Source organism: Falco punctatus (genome assembly GCF_963210335.1).
Source record: "Falco punctatus genome assembly, chromosome: 14".
Lineage (NCBI taxonomy): Eukaryota > Metazoa > Chordata > Aves > Falconiformes > Falconidae > Falco > Falco punctatus.
The window spans coordinates 5,585,377-5,605,483 of NC_137594.1; the positions used below are offsets into that span (position 1 = coordinate 5,585,377).

Here is a 20,107-nt window from a genome sequence, read left to right on the forward strand (position 1 = left end):
GATATCCTTCAAAGGCAAAACAAAAACTAACATAATACATACTTTAGCAATGAGTAAGCCCTTTAAACAGTGACTTTAAAAGGTACAAGATTGTTATGTTGAAATATGCACATACATTTCTTTTTTTCTTCGCTGAATCATCACAGGTCCTAAAGGTCACTGTTAAGATTAGTATTCAGTATCACCAACTTGTAGTGAAACAAAGACCCTGCTCAAAAAGGGCCTGAAATGAGCCCTGGGATTTTTTTTCCAGATTACATGGCCTCTCGGTTATCTTTTCTATCCAGATCTGCTTCTTCACCCTGTAGCTATTGTCACACTCAAACCCAGCACTTTTTCGGACTGCAGTGGACTTGCGCCAGGAGGAAAGTGCCCTTTAATTTTCAAGTGTTCAGATGGGTATCTGAAGACTGGGTGCTTTGGTTTAGCACCCCAGAGCTTTACATTCTTATTTCAGCAGTGCCTGGGTCTGGGTGTGCCACTTTGGACCAACTCCCTCATCATTCTCTTTTGGTTAATCACAGCGAAAATGACTCAGGCAGATACGTGCGAACAGGGCTGAGCCCCTAGGAGTATGTGTCTCCCTCTGAATGTCTAGAACTTCTTGTTCTTGCTTGTTCCAATAATAAAAAAAGGAATAGCGTTTCTTTGGTGGCGTTCTGGCATTTCTGCTGCTGTGAATCATCAAGAGGTATGTAACAACAAGAGGAAACTTTTCAAAACTTATTGGCACTAGGAGACAAGTGTTTATTTTAATCCAGCTTGCTTACATTTTCCCCTCTCTTTTACAATTCCATTTTTAAAAGGGAATGCAAATTACTGACATAATCTTAAACATGCAAAGAAGAAGAGCTTTTAGAAACTGTATGGAATGTACAATTCTAAATCTCTGCGAAAGTGCCAAACATTAAACTTGAGCAAATTCTAGTATTTGGGCACTGTCTGAAGGACAAAGGATGCTAAAAACATTGCAAATGCACTAGCTTAATTTTTCAGTTTGTGATGGATTAGCTTTAACATGCATTTTAATTTGTCATTGGATTTTATCAGCTGTAGACAAAGTTTGATAATCTCTTCTTGTTTAATTAGCACAATCCTCTTAGGAGGAGAAATGCACAGACAATAATAATTTACGTTCTATGACAATTTCATACTGACAACCTGAAATATCTTCTTTCTTTCAAACATACCTACGTGTGGTTCTTTTAAACACCTTTGTCCTACCCTCTCTGTTGGTAGTGCATGCGTATGTGTATATGTAAGGGCTGGGGGGGAAGAGAGGGAGCTTACAGTAAAAAATGTTTCCTCTGCGTAAAGAGCCAAGAGAACGTGTAAACAGACTGCATAAATAACAGCCGGCTCCTTAGAAACCAAGAGGCACACTCACATAGAGGCTCAGCTCCGTTACGCTGCTTGAAAAGTGAATCAACTCATTAACATCGAGGCTTTACTCCAACCTTTTTTTTTTTTTTTTTTTTTTTTTGCACAAATGAGGTCTGAATCTGGCCCTTTGTTTCCATGTAGAACGTAAGCATTTGTTGTTTTCCTGGAGACTTGAATCCTTTCTCTGGGGTTGGGGGGCAGGTTTTTTTCTCCTGGTATAAAGCAGAGAGACTTTATTTTCTCTGTTAAAAGTTTCACCCAATAGATCCATCTTTTTCACACTGACACTGGGTTGACGTGCCATTGCTCATGGAGGTCCATGGCACTACTTCCATAAGGACCTGGGGGGGGTGAGTTAACACTGGACCAGTAACCTGTAGCCTGTTTGGGAGTTAAGCTCAAGTCACCAGGTTCATAAGGTTAGCACGAGCCTCTAGAAACATGGGCTGTGGTGGGGGAAGGGAACACACTGAACCACCCCATCCCGAGAGGTCTGCAGCACCTTGCAGCTCAGATGCTCAGATGCTCAGGCAGCCTGTGGCAGAGCTTCCCGACACCCAGTGTGCTGAAGAGCAGAAGAGATGCCCTGAGCTCTCTTCTGCGTGCGAGCAAAATCCTGCTGAGGCAGGGGGCAGTGATCTGGTAACTGTCCTGTCCCATTCAGCTCCTCTGCTCGGCTAACCCAGCCGTTCCTGCTGACCACAGTCAGGCTTTACCCTTCCACTGGGAAGAGCCCTTTGAGTTTCATGGCATGTAAGGCCAGTCAGAGCAAGGCTGAGTTTGTTCTATATCATACCCGTACACACATATAACCATAGAAACCTGACATAAATATTTTAGTGCATATTTTACACGGCAAGATTTTTTAGGTCAGACTTTAAAAGGACTGAGTATATTTATTTATTTTTTTCACTTACACCTTCCCTTGACGCTGTTTTTCAAAATCAAAATCTTCCCCTCTGATTCTGGCAAGCCCTGATGGTAAATTAATGCTGTTATAATAACTTGGGCTGTGTCTTTGGAAGACATCAGTATACTCTTTTATTGCAGCTGTATCCAGAAAGCTCTCGCTGGTCCCCAGCCCTCCATGAGGCTGTTCTCCCATCCTTCCCTGCCAGTTTCCAGGCTGGAATAGATGAACATTGCCGTGTAACCACTGATGGCTGGAACAGCACTGTCAGAGGTATCATTTTCAGGCACGGTTTCAGTATGCTTGTTCTGACCTTTAGGGGAAGCAACAGTGCCCTGACATTTACGTTGGTTTATATCCCCTGCAATCCCTTTTCAATTAAAACTCATATCTATAGGGCTCCCTCTGAGCACCCTGCAACCATTTATGACAAATCCTTGATGAACCAGCATTGAATGGACTGGACTGTGCTTTCACCTGGCTTCCAGGCTGCCCTGAGCATCAGGAATCTCCTTGATTTGACCCTCTCTGGATGTCTTATTTTGGTCATGAAAATCCCAGAGCTGCCTTAAAAAGCTGTGCTGTTACAGATAGAGGCTGTGTGGGAATATTCAAGACTGCAGCGATGCAAAGCAAGAGGGCTGCTATCCATGTTGATGAGACCGGCGGTGCTCCCCGTAGGGAGCTTGGCTCTTAATGATGTGTAAGACTGGCTGCTGGACGGGTGAGAGGCTTGAGAGCAGCCAGCCACAGAGACAGCTCCATCCTCTGTCTTGCAGCAGGCTGCCCTGCGCCACTGTGAGCTGCTATCTTGGAAATACTGTGAAGAAATGCACTTAATTAATTAGCTGTTGAAGCCTGATTCCGCCGTATTGTCTGGTTCGCACCGATGCCTCTGCCTTCTGTTCCCCAGAATTTTACCTTTGAAGTACCTTCTTTGAAAACTCATATTTCGTGTGCTTAGGCTCGGTGGACTAGGATCACATTAAACCACTCACATCTCCTGATTATTCTTTTCAGAATAAATATATACAGGCATTGTTGCATTTCCTTGCTTAATCTCTGCAGGCACTTTCATTTAAAAGTATCTTCGGGTAATTACTACCCAGCCCTTCCCACAGCAGCTTTTCCGACATAGGACACAGCTTCCCGCATGACAATACCCAGATCAAAGAGCGCTCAGGTATTGTTTTATCTTTTGTGTTAATGCTGCGTCGGGCCAACATGTGAAGGAAAATCTCCCCCAATGTTTGCAGACCCCAAAACAGAGCACAATCCAGCATCTGAAGCAGCGATTGGTCACTGCCCGTGGATGACTGTGTGGCCAAGGGAAGGGTCTCCCAACACAAATCTCAGTTGAAGAGGCTGAAACTTAGAAGGGAGGATTGCAGGTAAATATAAAGAATAGCAAGTGTACTCATTTTTATTTGGAGCAGAATAGTTTACTTCTTGTATATACCAAACAAAAGAGTTTATCCTTTTTTTTTTTTTTTTTTTTTTTTTAATTCACCTCTATTCTTCTGCTTTTCTGGTTAGTGCAGGATATTTACAATATTGACTTAAGAGTCCCTCAGCTGCTTTTAGGCTTGTTTTAGGCAGAATGTGGTTGGTTTACTTGTTTTGCTGCTGGCCATAGTAGGCAAAAGAAATTAAGTGCTTTATCCATTGAGGTGGTGTGAACCTGTGTGCAAGCTAGATAGAAAACCCAAAAATTCTGCTTACAGTAAATCACATCCTGGCTTTGCCTAACACTAAATATTTTTACTATTATTATTAAAATGTTAAGACTATCAAACAGTGTTTTGCAGAGCAAGCATTAGGAGGCACAGCTGAGCTTGTCTGACTTGATCCGGCAGAGGCGATGCATGCATGCTAATGAATTCATTGCCTTATTTGTCTCCTGATATGTTTTAAAAAGTAAATTAATGTTGTTCTACCTGGTCTTTAATGAATACCTTACATCCTCCATTAGGAACTCATTCGCTTTCCCAAACTATTGCCAGCACCAGTCAGGAGGAACAGTTAGAAATTTGCTGGTGCGGGAAAAGGTAGTCTTCAGAGCTGCAGATTACCTTGATAATGGGAATTCTTCCCTTTTCACACCTATGCTTGCAGCTAGGATAGTGTTTATATCCAGCTGATGAGCTGTACTTGAAAGATTTCTGGAATAATTAAGATTGCAAAGAAAAACAGTTGCACGTCCCTTTTTTTTTTATCAACACATATACAGGAGGTTGTCTTTTACTAGTGTAAACAAAGAGAATGATTGATGCTTTCTTGACATTTAGGAGTTGTCTTAAATGCAGTGCTATACTTTTCTCAATATAGCAACTTTCCAGAGAGAATTTTTATTTTACACAACAAAAATGAGTTGGTTTTTTTTGCTCTGCCTTGTGTACCCTGCCATCTCCACAGGCACTGCAACCACCTTCCCCAGCAGCCACAGCCGGCTGCAGCTCAGACACAGCTGTGACACTCAGGCTACGCAGTTCATAGTAAAGACTTCTCTTTTTGTGGGTGGTAAAACATGAGGAAAGACCATGTGGGGACAAGTTGGTGGCAGCAGCCATCACCAGATGAAGCTAAGAGCCCTCTAGACGTGAGCTCCTGTAGCACGTCTCCTCCCAGAAGCTGCTCTTTCCTCTCATCCTCAGTGTCTTCCCAGGGTTATGATCCTTTTGAGCTGGTTCAAACCACATCACGCCGTGGTTCCCATGAGGGCAGAAACCCAGGAGGGTGGGCTGCAGGCAGGTTAGCCTCCACGTCAGCTTCCGAACGCTGGGCTGCTTTACATGCACTGATGTGCCCCTGCGCTGTCAAACCACAGCCAGTGCCTAGATAAATACAGGATGCATGTTTTTAGCACAAAAGTCTTGCCCTGCCTGTCTCTGCTTTCACATGCCCACTTAGAAAATGAAGATAAGGATGCTCAATTCCCTCCTGAGAGAAGAGCAAGAGGTGTTTGTTTATGTGTGTCAAGTACCAGGAAACACAGAATGGCAAATGCTGATTTTAATGCTGCTCTGGAGGAAGGGAGCAGACTCGAGGCAGTGACAAGAGGCAAGTCGGGCTAATGAATGACAAAGTCCAGGTCCCTGTCAGTCACTGCTGCTCCACACTGCTGCTCAGCAGGCTTTATTGCTCTTATTTCATGTTTCAGTAATCTCAGCATTGCAAGAGCAGAGTAAGAGATAGCCCACATCTGAGAGAGTTTCCGTGTAACTGAAGAAGAGATGAAAAAGCCAAGGGGAAAAAGAAGGCAGAGGCAGGCCCAGGTGGCGCGGGATGCCTGCAGCACCAGGCAAGGGGCAAAGCCCATTCTCCTGCACTTTTCTCTGTTGCTCTGTGCATTGGACCAGGCTCTTCCCTAGAAATACCTTGTGTGAATGAAGCGATGCCCAGAGACACCTGATGTGGGGTGGCCCTTGTCAATGCATTGGGGGTGATGCATAAAATGGACAACTACATGAGATGGGGTGTAGAAAAACCCTACTGCAAGGCTTGGATTTTTATCTAAGGGTCTTTCCTTGGATTTCTGGTGGGAATACAGCACTTACACAGGTGTGTGCTGCAGGAATGCCTTCCCACAGCCTCCCAGTCCACCAGTCACCAGGGACAGGGTCTGTCATCGACACTGCTGTATCACTGCATCCTCCCTGCTGCTGAAACATCCTTAGGATGTTGGATCATCAAAGCCCTTTGGTGCAAATGAGGGTTTTCACACAGACTTTAACTGGCACTATGCTGGATAATTTCTTTGACTAATTTAGTCATTTAACATTTTCAAATTAAGTATAAATTAAAAAAAAAAAAAAAAAACAGTGAAGAAGGAGTGGTTGTCTACTACCAATTTTAGTGTGTAATATTTCTGACAGTATGTGTAAGTTTCTCTATGGACTAAAGATCTCATGATTTATTGAGCCATTTATTAATTAGAAGATTACAGCAAGACTGCTTCACAGTAGCAAAAAAAAAAAAGAAAAATAGAGTTAGAGTTAATTATAAATGCTGTAAGAGGGTATAAGAAGATTCATAATCCAGTTCACCCTTTCTTCCTGCTTCAAGTTATCCACGGAAACACTTAAAAGATGTTGAACTTTAAACCTGCTAAATCCTATTCAGCAAAAAGATCTTAAACTTGGGTAGATGCTGTAATGTCTGTTCTTAGCCAGGTCAGGTCTAAATGCATAAAACACAATTTCAGCATTAAAACCTGTCTGCGTCTTGGTTGTTCTCCTCCTCCTTTCCCAGAGCTAAGCTGTGTGCCTTTGCATTCCAGTGTCTGCAGAAGTTCTGCTCTCCGTTCCCTGTGACACCTCCTGTAATTTACATCTTTCTCTTTGCTCTTTAAGGACCAGCTCCCTGCCCTTAAAGCACTGTTAGAAGACTATGGTTCTTGACACCTGTTCCTCCAACACATCTTCACTTTTGTGAAACAAGAAAATCCGATTCTTGTCTTTTGCTAAGAGTTTTGTTCCTATTTCCCACAGGATTCTTTTTTTTTTGTCAGCTTAATAGCCACAAGCTCTCTCTTTGCGCTTGATAATCCCTTTGATCTTCTTCACTCATTGCTCAGCAGAGTGCCATAAGGACGTTACTACCTTTAATCTTTTTTGCTATTGATCAGTAATATTCCTGTCTGCTGCTTTTCTGTGATTCCTTTGCTAAAATTGCCACTACATCCCCTCTATGTTTTCATGAAGTGTCATAACATGGGTAGCACTTCAGGAGAAGATCATAGTTGTTGGAATGAGCAAAGAGTTCAAGGAGAAAGGTTAGGACCTGTAACAGTAAATTTTTTGGAAGTTTTACATATTTGGACTGTAGTATTTTTTTCTATATAGGGAAAGAAATTCATGTTCAGTCCCCATTTCTGGTGTTTCAAGCTGTCTCTGATGATTTTCTCTTCAAGGCATGAAGAAGGAATTCTGTAAACTCTATGAACTCCCATTTCTAGTGTCTCTCAATGATTTGTGGATGGAAGTACATCCTTTTACAAGGCAAACAGGGTATTTCCAAGAGTGAATAATACAAACTCAACTCGAGATCCAAGAACACCTAGCGTTACTTCTGCTTCTTAAAGTAGGTCATTGCCAAGAGCAGATTAGCTGATGATATCGCTGGTCATAACAGGGGATGCAAAGTAAAACCTAACCTGCCTTCCACAGTTATGTTGCCTAAAAGCAATAGTAATAATTCAAAAAAAAAAAAAAAAAAGTACCCTGTGAAGAAAGTGAGGCCAGCATGACTCAGAGATTCAGAAAAGGTAGGCATTGGATCCAGTAGGAATATTTTGCATATGTTCATCATTCTGGATATTATTACATTTCACTGCAAATGTGCTTCATCTGCCACATTTTGTATATAGATTTTTAATCGTCTAGGTTGTGAGGTGGAGGAGGAAGGAGACAGATTTGGTTTTGCATATTATTTGCATATATGTATATCAGGACTCTTTGCAAAACTGTAATTCAAATATAAGTTAGAATTTGGAGTGTTCCAAGTAATGAAGCACAATTACAGACTTCTATGAAACTACCGTTGTAATGCACCAGTGGGACAAATGACTTTACGTTAATCTCTTATCACTTAAAAAGGCCAGACGCTGGGGTGGTAGATTCAGCTCACACTTCGTTACAAAGGCATGTTCTGCTCTGCCACAGGTAAGGAGGTGGAAAATGGGTGTCTCCAAGACCCCATTTTTTCTAAACCCTCCCAGATGGAAGGTGGCTGTGTTGGGTGGGGGGCAGTTAAATGAACTTTGTTGAATGTTTATTCTGGTAGTACCATCTCCGTCTGCTGTGGTTAGAGGTAGTACCGTCTTACCTGCTTATATCTTCTTTTTTTTTTCTTAGTCGATTAAATAAATTAATTAAGAACATTCTGCTTGCTTGAATTCTAAACAAGCAAAATATGTTGCTGCTCCACTTACGTGACTGAAGGTCTTGCGTTCCCAGAGGAAAGAGTCTCTTCCTCACAGCCCTGTGTTCAGACTTATTTTATAACCAGAAGCAAAGCTGAGTTCCTCTAACAGACCAGAGGCTGTGGGTGCTGAAGTGTCAGGGTTCGTGATGTATGGCGGAGTGTCACGTGTACGGAGAGAAATTCTCCCTTCCACTCCCTCTGTATTTACACCTGGCATCTGTGAGTTATTGCATATTTTCCTGGCCATGAGAAGAGTAATGGGCATAAGGGAAAATTCCTATCTGGCTTCACCCTGGAATCTGGAAGGTGGCCGTTTCCAAACATCCACCCAGGCTGTGCATGAGAGAACATGGGGCTTAATTCACTACATAAATTCACCTTTTAATCCCATATGGTGCAATTCTGCGAAGCCGTGAAGCCACCTTACTCTCTCCAACCCTCTCCCCAGTATAACCGCTGCTGCTGTCACTTGTGTCACTGTCGGACCTAACAGCTCCTCCTGAGTTCGGGGGCTCCATACCGCAGGCACCGGTCATGGACTGCGCGTGCCCTGAAGACTTCTGTAAATGGGACAGATGGAGCATGAAGGGGAAGGGGAGGTGGTTCACCAGGGTGGCACAACTCAACAGTGGCAAAACGTGAAACCTGCTGCCAGCCAGTGCAGCACACTCACTGCAGGTTTACATAATAGCTACAAAATATGAAAATACATATTTTCACATAATATTGCATGATATCTAACGCCCAATTGCGTCAAATGTGAGAAGGTAGACAAGAGCTGGTTATAAGCACCTGCAAGGTGATGTTTGCCATGAAGCATAGGTGGGGCAGAGCCAGAAATGGTTGGGAGAAACAAGAAAAGCAAATGAAAGGGGACCAACATCCTTCCACCCTGCTGTGTTAACATCTTCTGATCTCACGGCACATCTTCACTGGCCTGAAGTGCTTCTAGGACTTATGACTGGTGGTATTTTAGGAACTACATATCAGGGGACTTTTCAGGAAGGGAATGGAGGCAGAGGTGGTGCAGTGCAACTCTGGATTTCTAGATGTTCCTCAGCTTGTGGAAAATTGTGGGGTTTAATGGAGCTGGAGAGCCCATCTGGAACCCAAAGACCTCAGTCACATATTTATGGGTTAAAGCCAGGCTGTCGGTGGGACTGGCTGTCTATCTGCAGCCCCATTTGACCCCTGTCAGTCCCGTGGGGGCCCCCTGTGCACCCCAGCACCTGCTATCTGCCTGGCAGGCATCCCCTCTGCAGGTGGGAGCACAGTCAGCTGTTTTGCAAAGCTGGAGGGTTCACTTTTAGCATCATTCGCTGTTTCTTGAATTATTTATTGGAATTATGCTGCCGATCCACAGCAGCATTGCTGCTGTGCATCATATCCAGATGTCTGCAAATGCACTGCCAGGGCCAGATCCTAATTTTAGCTGCCTTTAGAAAATATTGTCCTCTGGGCTGAGGCCCTATTTCTGTTCCTGTTGAACCCTACAGCTAAGCAGACCACTGGCTTGTGGAGCTAAATACTGTTACTCTGAAAGAAAGAGATCAGCAAAGGGCCCAGATTTTACCAGTGCAGGATGATGTAAAGCTTCCTCTGCATCGTTTAAAAGCCCAGGTGGAAGCACGGAGACCTCTTACATGGTCAAGAAGCAGAGAGCTGGAGCCAGGGCAGAGTAAGGGTGACCTGCACTAAGGACATTGCAACTGTACAGCTCTATCCCCTGTGCATGGCAAAGCCCCAAGACTACAAACCCCAGTTAAGCCTTTGGTAGCATGTGGGAGCTGCAACAGGGGTTCTGGAGCTTTAGTAAAGTCAGAGCAGTGATATTCATAAAAACTCACCTGCCGTTAGGACATACTGTAATCCAGCCTGAGGTTCCTCATCTAAATGAATTACTAAGCAAACATAATAAGCTGCATCTATTTAGTGACAAATATAAGTCGTCCACCAGGAACCTGGAGTCAGGATTGGTTTTACTTTGTTTAATGACATGCCGGGCCAGCCTGGGAAATGGAGCTCTCTCCCATTACCCAAAAGTGATTCTCCATGGAAAATGTCAACCCAACATATGCCAGAGTTAGAGGGTTATTTATTTGGGCAGTTCTGAGTTGTTCGCATACCGGGTTTGTTAATATTGTAAGGCTGACGTTTATTTCCCTGTTCTGATCAGTTGGCTCATAGGCCAATTTGAACAGCGGGTAGGACAGGAGTAAATATCAGAAAATCAGAAAATCCACAAAATGTGTGCAATGGGGAGCCAGTCCTGTTTCTTCTCACAGCCCTCTTTGCTTCCCAAATTAAGCAACCGATGTGTTATGAAGCTGTGCATGTAGGAGCACACTAGGTTGTCCCAGCATGAGGGAGTTTTTGCAGTGGACTCATATCTCTATTTATTGCTGGCATTATTATTGACACCAGTAGTAATCTTATGCATGCAACGTCTCCTGGCTGAGCATTTGGGGCACGGTGCAACTTGTATTTGGAGTGATGCAGGAGGCTTAACCACATGGGTTTCTATTCCACGCTGCTTGTAAAAGGTATAATTATTGTATGGTGTGTTTATTAATAATAAAAGTCATGGTGGGTAGCTTTCTGGCTGAACTGCTGTGAGAAACGGGATGCCTCCACCATCTCTCAGTGGGCCTCCCCATCCCAGACAGCAATACTCTAATTAACTTTTGTCAAGTGGTTCATTGAATCTAGCAAAATGGAGTGATCCAGAGGTGCCTACAGATCTGTCAGCTGCTGCCTGAAAAATTACTTTCCAGTCTCCACAAGGAAAGTGGGGGGAAAAAACACTTTCTGGTGATCAGTCTTCTAAATGCAGCCTGTCCTGGGACAACAGATGCACACGAACTGAAGGGACACTCTGGGGAATGGAGCAAAACCCAAAACTCTCAGGATTCATAAATGAAAGAACCAGAGGGGAGGAAGAAAAAAAAAAAAGATCTTCCCTAAACTGCATGGCTCAGTAAGGAACACTTCTGCAAAAGGTGGTAATAGCACTTCTCTTAAGATGGAAAATAATGATGAACCACTGGGACTGAAATATTTAGTGTCCATTTGAAGAAGAGTTAAAAAGTAGCAGTAGAGCTTTCCTGGAGTCTGCGTGCATGTGTAAAATCAAAAGCCTGAATCATAAATTCTTATTTCCCTCATCTCTCCTCTCTCCCAAATTCATAGATATTAATACAAGAAGAGACTATTACAATCGTTTTTTCTGGCTTGGCACAGTATCTGGAGGGAGCTTATTTCCATACAAGGGTCCTGCTGTGCCTTTCCCATCCCTACAGTTTTCTCCCCACGCTTGGATGCTATATTTTTCTGGGGGTTTGCAGCCCGCTGCACCCCCCGACAGCACTGCTGTATCCCCATTGCAGTCTGCCTGTGTATGCAAAATTGCAAGATTGGCACCTTTGATTGCAAGCTTGTCGGGACAGGAGGCATGTCTTCTGTTCCATGAACTGCCTAGCACATTTTTAGCACAGTAATGATAATAATCACACTTCTGAACTATGTTCCTCAAGCATAAAATTACTTTGGTACCTAAAGAAAGTCTTAGCTGCTTCAATCCACGCTTTAGGTCTTGAAGACCCTACAAGAAGCCCTGGGGGTAGTTTTTAACCCTTAAAGATGCTGGAAATACTCTATACTTATCTAACACCAAACCTACATCAGGAGCGAGAAACTTGGCATTTCTCTGCTGAGACTCAACCGAGTAAATGTCCTCAGAGCCTCCCCTTTTGGGTCCAAACACACCCCAGCATCTGTTATTTCTTCCCTCTACTGCGTTTCTACATGCTTTTCTACTAATACAGCACTCCTCCTGCATGAAAGCGGTAAGATTTTAGCTCCCCTCTGAACCTCAAATCTCCTCTTTTCCAGGGAAAAGTGGGGTCCCCATCAGCCCCATTCCCATACAATGGAAGCCGCCTACATCATTGCACACAAATACGTTTTTGGTATTGGTAGTCTCCCACCTGTTCATACATGCATGTATGTGTGTGTATCTATTGAAAAAAAAATCTGCGTTTCTTTGTATCTGTGTGTATATGAAATAGGAAGTGTAGAATCTTTTCAACTTCAGTCTTGTTATTAGTTCCACAAAATACACCCCTAACAGCATATGTAAAATTGCATAATTTTACAGTGCTGATTTGTTCTGAAGTCATTTCAAGCAGGGAATTTGGGCTACGTTGTGGAAGTTCAGGAAATCATTAAAATCTGACTTATAAAATTGTGCCAGACAGTGGAACTACCAGCTACTCCCTTACTCCCTTCCCACATCCAAAAATTATAATTATGGGATTTGTAAGGTAAACTTGAACATAAAACCTTGCTTACATTTTAAATGTAAAGACATGTAAATGTTAATTGCATAGTCTTTAAAGATAACCAATTAATTTCTTAACTTCCAAACTCAAGGGGTAGATTTGGAAAGTCCCACTTTTGCGGCTGCCTAACAATTTGAGCTGCTGTTGACATAATGTATTTTTTGCTACATATTGTATTTTCTGGTGATAACATAATAGGCATAAATTTGATCCACTGTAAATGCACGACCAAAAATAGAATTTAAAATCGTTGGCTGTTCAGGAGGCTGCACAGGGCATTTTATTGTTGGACAGTATTTCATGTGAAGCTTAGAACAAGCCTTTTTGACTGTAGATGGGTTTTTTGTTTAAGTCTTTGAACAGTATATCAAGAATCATTGTCGACTTTTGAACTATATTGCCCTATGGAATCATAAAAATATTAATCTATACAAACTGTAAACCCGTGTCTTTTCCAAATTTGCAATTCACCATTCAGCTCTGCTTGAATAAATCACACAGGATTTTAAAAGTCAAAATGCTTTTTGCTGTCAATGCTCCATTGCAACTTCTTGTTTAACCTGGTTATTTCTCAGGGTGAATTTTTTCCTCCTGCCATAATTATTTCTAATTGAATGTAGTTAGCTGCTACTCCATTTTGCACAGGAGTGGCTGCCCATCAGTACAAATTTTAAATTTCCCATTGCTGATCTGTACGAGGAGGCTGCATTTGACTTACAGTGCAACAGAGGCGTGAGGATTTGTGCAGCCCTGAATCATGGGGCAGCACAAATGTGATCCTGCTCAGATGAGTAAAGACAACTGTCCCTTTGCTTAACTAACTAAAGGGTGCTGCGTGGTCCTCACCACCATTGGAGTCAGACCCTCGAGCTGGGAAAGCTGCTGCCTTTCGAAGCTGCCAGTTCCCTGCTCTTCTTCCTTGTGCGTACTTTTTGTATTTGTGGGAGTTCAATAGTTTGTCACTTGGAACCGATGATTTCTTGCTTTCGATAACCTTTCTTCAGGTCACCTCAAAGCAGTTTAGGTGCCCTCAAGTATGTGGGAATTAATGTGTCCCCATGGCAAAGTGCGGCTCCCCAGCCTCGCGCAGGCACTGCCATCGTGCTAAGACTTCTTGAGCACCATCTCCAAGTTCAGCCAAATAACACTGCTCGGATGGCACCAGTATGAGTCTGAGAGAAGGACAAAAGGCTCCAAAGGTGCCTAATCAGGTCCCTGCTCCTGTTGCATGGATGAGCAATGCAGCACCTCATGCAGCTCGTGTGGATAAGCTGCTGCTCTGCTCCGCAGGGTGTTGGCTCTGGCACATCCGCGGTACAAAGCTGGGATCAGTGGAGGAAAATGAAGTGCTAATACTGTGTTATTAAAGCAAACTGCTGAGTTTGCTCTCCCCTGTAGAAGTGGAATTATTCACGGGGAGAAGGCTCAGCATTTCCAGCAGGGTTTTCCAAGGTGTCCCAGGGGCTGTCCGGTCTCTTGACGTGACCTCTGCCAGCCCGGCTGGAGAGCCATGGGCTGCTGGGCACCCACCGTCCCCACAGCACTACTGCACGAGGAGGATTTGACCTGCTCAGCTCCCAGAATTTGCCCTTCTTTCATCCTTTGCTTTGTGGGATGCTTTTCATGCTAATATTTTGGAGAGCTGGAGCGTTATCCCTGTGCCGCCAGCAGCCTCTGTGCCTGTGGTATGTAAATTTGTAGTCTCCAGAACTGTTTCTACGTGAAGTTGTGTCTCAGGCCTATTATCATTATTTAATGTCACTTTTGCAGCAGCATAACAGTAAAGCTTTTTATAATATATATTATCATTCTGAACTTTGTTGTTAGCAAGACAAAGCAGAAATAACAGTATGCTGGGTTCAGCCATCAATAGAGAGGGGTCTGTCATCAATCAAATCCATAAAGCTTTTAAGCTGTCTTGTTTTAAATTAAGGTTTACAATGCATTACAATGGGATATTTAAAACTGTGTACATGTTTTATCAGCTCCTCATGACTCTGTAAATGCTTTCTGATTAGTAGGTCTAAACACAGCAGACTTGATTCAAAGCTGACTTTTACAATTAAATCCATTTATTTTGCAGGATGTTGCCTCTATTGCATGGGGGGTGTCGGGTCTCCATTTTCTTTCCTCATTAAAGGCAAAATTAAATTGGAAATGACTTTGATATTTGCTGGTATCTAGCAAGACTTGATGAAACTGTTGAATTAAATGTTTGCTACTATATGAAGACTTTGGGCAGGATGTGCCATTGTAGTAGTGAAAGGGAAATATGTAAAAAGGGGAAATATTTGTAAGGGTAATATTTGTAATATAAATATATATAAGTATATATGCCATCCTTTACAATAGTGCTCACATGTCTCAGTGTCACGGCTGCTGCCATTTGGGTACCTCAGGGAGACATTAACGTGCTGTAAAGATCTCACATTCATTTAGACAACACAGAAAAGGATGGAAAGGGAAACAGATGCAAAATGGCTTGTCTGCAGTCAGACAGTCATTCAGCAGGAGAACTGTGATTACAACCAAGTCTCCTCATTTACAGCCTGGTGCTCTGAATTCAACCAGCCGAGATCCCCTTTCTTTTCCTTATCATACCTGCACGCCCCGGCCGACAGGTAAGAGAAGCCCTGCTTAATTTGTAAGAGTAGATGCATCATTGTCAGCAGCAGGGGAGGCTTCATCCGCAGTGGGAGAAGGTCCCACCTAATGCTGCTCCCACACTGCTAAGCATCTGCTCTGGCACTAGGTATTTCGCGTGGGATGAGCTAGGTCTGATATGTAAGAACAGTTTTGTTTCCAGCCCTAGGCTTCTCCAGTAAACCTGGCAAGAAGGCAGTCCGCCTGAAAAGTTTTGTGATCCACTCAAAGAGGAAGAACGGAGAGATGAAATGGGATATACAAGCTGTAGATGCAAACATATGTGGCATGGAAATTGAGTTTGATGCTTGAAAACGTCTTTCTTCTTCCCTTTTCCATTTAGAAATTTGAAACCCCATTGGCAAACATCTTTGGGGTTCAGCGGAAGAGCTGCGGACAAACAGGAGTGGAGGAGTTAAGAGGAATACGCAGAGATGTGGCAATGGAAGAGGGCTCAGTGTGGAAAAGTAGAGCCTACACGTGCAGGTAAGGTGAGCGAAGTCCTGATGGGAACGGAGTAGATCAGCAGTTTCAGGTTGAATCATAACCGTACTGCCAAGAGCGACTGCTCTCTGCAATCTTTGTTGGCACTGTTAGACGAAACAGAATAACCTTCTCGGTTTCAAATTCAACCCACATTACGTTAATGGGTATTTGAGTCATGCCCACAGTCTGTGCAACGGCAGGAGAAATCAGAGGCATAGATCAAAAGCTCAGATCAAACCTAAATATTCTCTTCACAATCTTAATAAAGGTTGCGGTCAAGGCAGGAGCTGGCTTCTAACTGTAACTAGACAAGACTGACAACTAAATGAACGGGAAATCAAAAGCCAGTTTAATTGTTGCCTGTTGTTATTGTCGAAATGACCGGCTAATTAAATATTTATTGTTTACTGGTTTCAAGCATACATTTGGCATGTTGGGATACTGTGTAATCAGTAGATCATACATTTCCCCAGAACAAAATAGTAGCCTCACAAAAGCCTGTTGTGAGAATTAGCTGGCTAATGGGCTTGACTCACCCCCGTGAGCACCGAGGGTGCAATTTGCAATTGAGGTTTTGAGTTCCCAGCTGGAAGTGCTTCATGCTCCCATTGCATCTCCCAGCGGGGAGGCGCCGCTCTGCGCCTCCAGCCTAGGCTCTCTCGGAGCCCTGCCAGCACACGCTGCCCAAGAGAGGCAGTGATTTAGTGCAGCTGGCTCTGTCTTCCTCTCCTTGCTGCCCTCACCTCCTGTCCGGCCACGTCTGGCTCCCGTGCTTGCTGGCTCATCAACTGCCCTGAGGAATGAGGTACTGCTCTGCTCTTCCTAAAGGGAAGCTTCCCAGAAAGCAGGAATATCCGAGACTCCAGAAATCAAGATGCTATCTGTGCCTGAGCTACAAACTATTGGCTTTTTCCATCAGCAGGAAAAATAGAAATCCTTCAGGATCACACAATCTGCCAAGTCTTTGAAGAATGCTGGTCCTTTGGGGTACAAGTGAGACATGTAAGAAATGAAGATAACGCAAAGACACCTGCAAAGGTGCGCAAAGTCTTAAGATGTTCCTTGTGCTCCCAGCTGCAACTTCCCAGGAATGGTACTTTAGGGTGGGGGAGGAAAAACATTTGCACCATACCATGGCCCAAGTGGATGGCAGCGGCTGTGTATCGAACCTGAGAGATGCTCCTGTGAGACTCTTGACGGATGCAACACTGCCAGCTGCTCTTGGGAGGGGGAGACCACACTCACAGATTGCACAGCAAAAAACACTTCATGCCAAGGCTCTCAACGGAGCCTTTTCTCTGATTTGCACCCCTGGGCGACAAGGCTGGGTCTCAGCAGACTGTCAGCCTCACACACACCTGCCTAACGGCAAGGAGGGAAGGGGCAGAGGGCAAGGGGAGAGCCAGCCCACCCTCTCTCCACCAGCAAATGTTGCAGGGGAAGACTGCCAAGCTGCAAGCAAGCAAGGCTGGGAATGCTCACGGGCCTGGAGACATCTTTATTAGGAAGGAGGAGGAGAATCCAGGCAAGCAAAGCCAGGAGGAAGGAAGGAAAGTCTGCAAAAATGAGAGCAGGCTCAACTGCAGGGAGCTTCACTTGGAGCTATCCCTACCAACAATCAGGCCTTTTTAGTCACAAAATAAAAACAAACCAAAAAAAAGCAAAGTTGGCATTTGCAATTTCTCAATTAAAATATAATTTACACCCTGCGCGCTCTCTCAGATCAAAGCAGGCTTTATTCACCCAAGTGTGAAACAATATTTACAGAAACATTTTGTGGCTTAATACGCTGCCTGGACGTTTCAGCCACCTGCCCGCACATGGACATGCGCACCAGCTCCGTGGGCCAAAGGCAGCTCCACTTCCACAGCCCAAGGCTGGTACCTGGGGATCAGCAGGAGTGGAATTTCCCCAGAGCTCATCTGGCTGCTCGGGGCTCCCTTTGTGGCCCAGGAATAAAACCACACTGCTATAAAGTGCAATCCATCAAAGCCTGTGCTGGCTGGGTCGGCTGAGTCCTTCCCTAGGAGCCGTCCCTTCCTACAGCAGCTTCTGGGCCTTGCCAGAGGGTCTTTACCCCTGCCAGCTCCTGATTTCAGGGTTTGTTTTTTTCCTGAGTGAATAGGGAGCCTTGAGAGTGAAATGGAGTTTTACTGGGCTGGGAAGACGGAACGAAAGTGGGAGCAGGGATGCTCTTGTAGAGGCCTGTGCTAAGGAGGAGTTGAACTGCTGAAGGATGCTTTCCTCTCCAGCAGCTACTCAAAGATGAAAAAAAATGTGTGGAGAAGGGGTTGCACTTTGCTACATAATTTCTGATCCTTTTGATTCATTCGTGAAGGCAATTGCCTTCTAGTTCTGTCAATCCCAGATTGCTCTGAAGAGCTTTTGGCATAAATAGGATTGGAACAGCTTTCTGGTACTTACCTTTTTGGTATGAGGTATTGGCATGAGGTCTTCCAATGCAAGGATTTAATCTGTATAGAATCACATACTCCTTGCAATAGCTTCATTAGAAGATTTTGGTTACATCATTTTTTTTTATTTTTTTTTTTTTGCAAGTTACCTGCATGCAAGGGCAATGAATATGCAGTTTGTGTTTAGGAAAAAAATCTTCATGAAACTTAATGGAAATTTTATAAGAAGCACCCCACTTTCATTGATTGGTTCCCTAATTCAGTGAAGCATTAGTCATATAATTAATTTTAAGCATTCGATCTCTACAATCAAAATTGCTGGCTCTGATCCGAAGCAAATCAAACTATCAGCAGCTTTGCCATTGATTTCCATGGATGGGATCCAAAGGAACTATGCACATGTTAGAATTAAACATATCCTTAATTGACTTGCTGGGGGCCATATTTAGATCTTCTTAAATCACCTGTACCAAACAGGGCCCTACAAGTACTTATAACAAAAGTGGGAATGAAAAGGTAGTGACCTCCCCAGAACGGTGCCCATCCCTCAGGACAGAAGCTTACCCAACTCTTTGTTGTGTCTTCCTAGGGTTTTGCTCACGTACCTAAACCACTTGCTAAATTAGAAATCTCTAGCCACTGTGACATAGACTGTCTCAGACTGAGAAATATGTGGGACCAAAACCTCCCCTTAGCACCTGACCGGGTCACGGGGGATCAGCCACCTCCCCTTCCCGAGTTGTGAAGAAATCTAATAAATCCTGGGTTGAGGGCCCTTTGTGCTTCCCCCCCCCCCCCCTACTTTTTTTTACTTACTATTGTTATTATAACAGTAGCTCTACACACTCACATCTTATTTGTGAGCCAAAGAATTATAGATAGTAATTGGGTAATCTCTCAGTTATCCCCAGTGACGTATTATCATCATTAACTGTATTTATTTCACTAATTTGGAGGATTTCTTTTGGGGGTTTCATTCTCCAGGCCTATTAGTTTGACTGATTATTGGGTATACTGGAAATAGCAAGGCAGAATTACACAATTATTTCAAAAACGATGGGTCATATCTTACAAAACACAAGGTAAAAGAAAAACTCATTCTATTTCAGGGATATATCTAAAATCAGGACTTTCAGTTCAGAACCTGATTATGTAAATTATGAAATTTCATCTCTATTGCACTGAGTTTCTGAATATACAGTGAAATTTGTTGTGTTATGCTACAACAAGAAATGGCTACTGTAAATTGAAAGTCAATGCAAACAGCAAACATAATGCCTCAAGGAAAGAGTGCCATGATCTGAAATTGTGGAGGTAATGCAACTTCTTTGTCTGACTGGTGCACTTGTACTTGAGCGTAATTAAAAAGCCCTGGAAGTGAAAGTAATTCCTGCAGCTTTGTACCAGGAGATGGATCACCCAGCTAATGAGAAAGATCTCATCCACATAGTCTCCACAGCAATGTCAAGCACAGGGGGGCTTTCAGCCCCATCTTGCTGCTGTTGAATCACAAAGGATGACTTGGGCTTGGTATACAGTGCTACTAACTTTTATATTTAGGAACACATGTGATAGCTGGTCCAGCACCACCAAGCAACAGATGACATTTCTTATTTCTTTCCACCCCAATTTTCTGTGTGTTTGTTGTGGTTTTTTTAAGAGCCTGAAGCAGAAAAATATAACTGTTGGAAATTGCTTTACATCAGTTGATTATCTCTGGCTAAGTTGAGAGCATTTGGCCTTGCTTATTTGAAATAATTTAACACGAGAACCCCATGGAGGGTGGTAATTTACAGGGTATAGTCTCAATTGTGGTATGTACATATTGCGAGGCAAAGGGCGGGGGAACTGCCAAACATATTTAGATAAATCTTTGAACTGCTGCTTATTATTCCAGGCTGTGTCTTGTTTCAGTAGACCAAATGCTGTTAAAATCAGCAACGTGCTCACATTAGAAGCAAAATCATTTGATGCTCTTTCTCTGCTCAGAGCCACGAAACCTAAAA

The 20,107-nt window shown here is 43.5% G+C and overlaps 1 long non-coding RNA gene across 1 annotated transcript in view; it reads left to right on the plus strand.

Annotated features, from left to right (window-relative positions):
- Positions 1-15,577: 15,577 nt before the first annotated feature.
- LOC308073064 overlaps positions 15,578-20,107 on the plus strand; it is a 41,916-nt gene continuing 37,386 nt past the window's right edge. Inside the window, exon 1 of the long non-coding RNA XR_013931886.1 lies at positions 15,578-15,687. This is a non-coding gene — a long non-coding RNA (uncharacterized lncRNA). The remainder of the gene's footprint in view (positions 15,688-20,107) is intronic.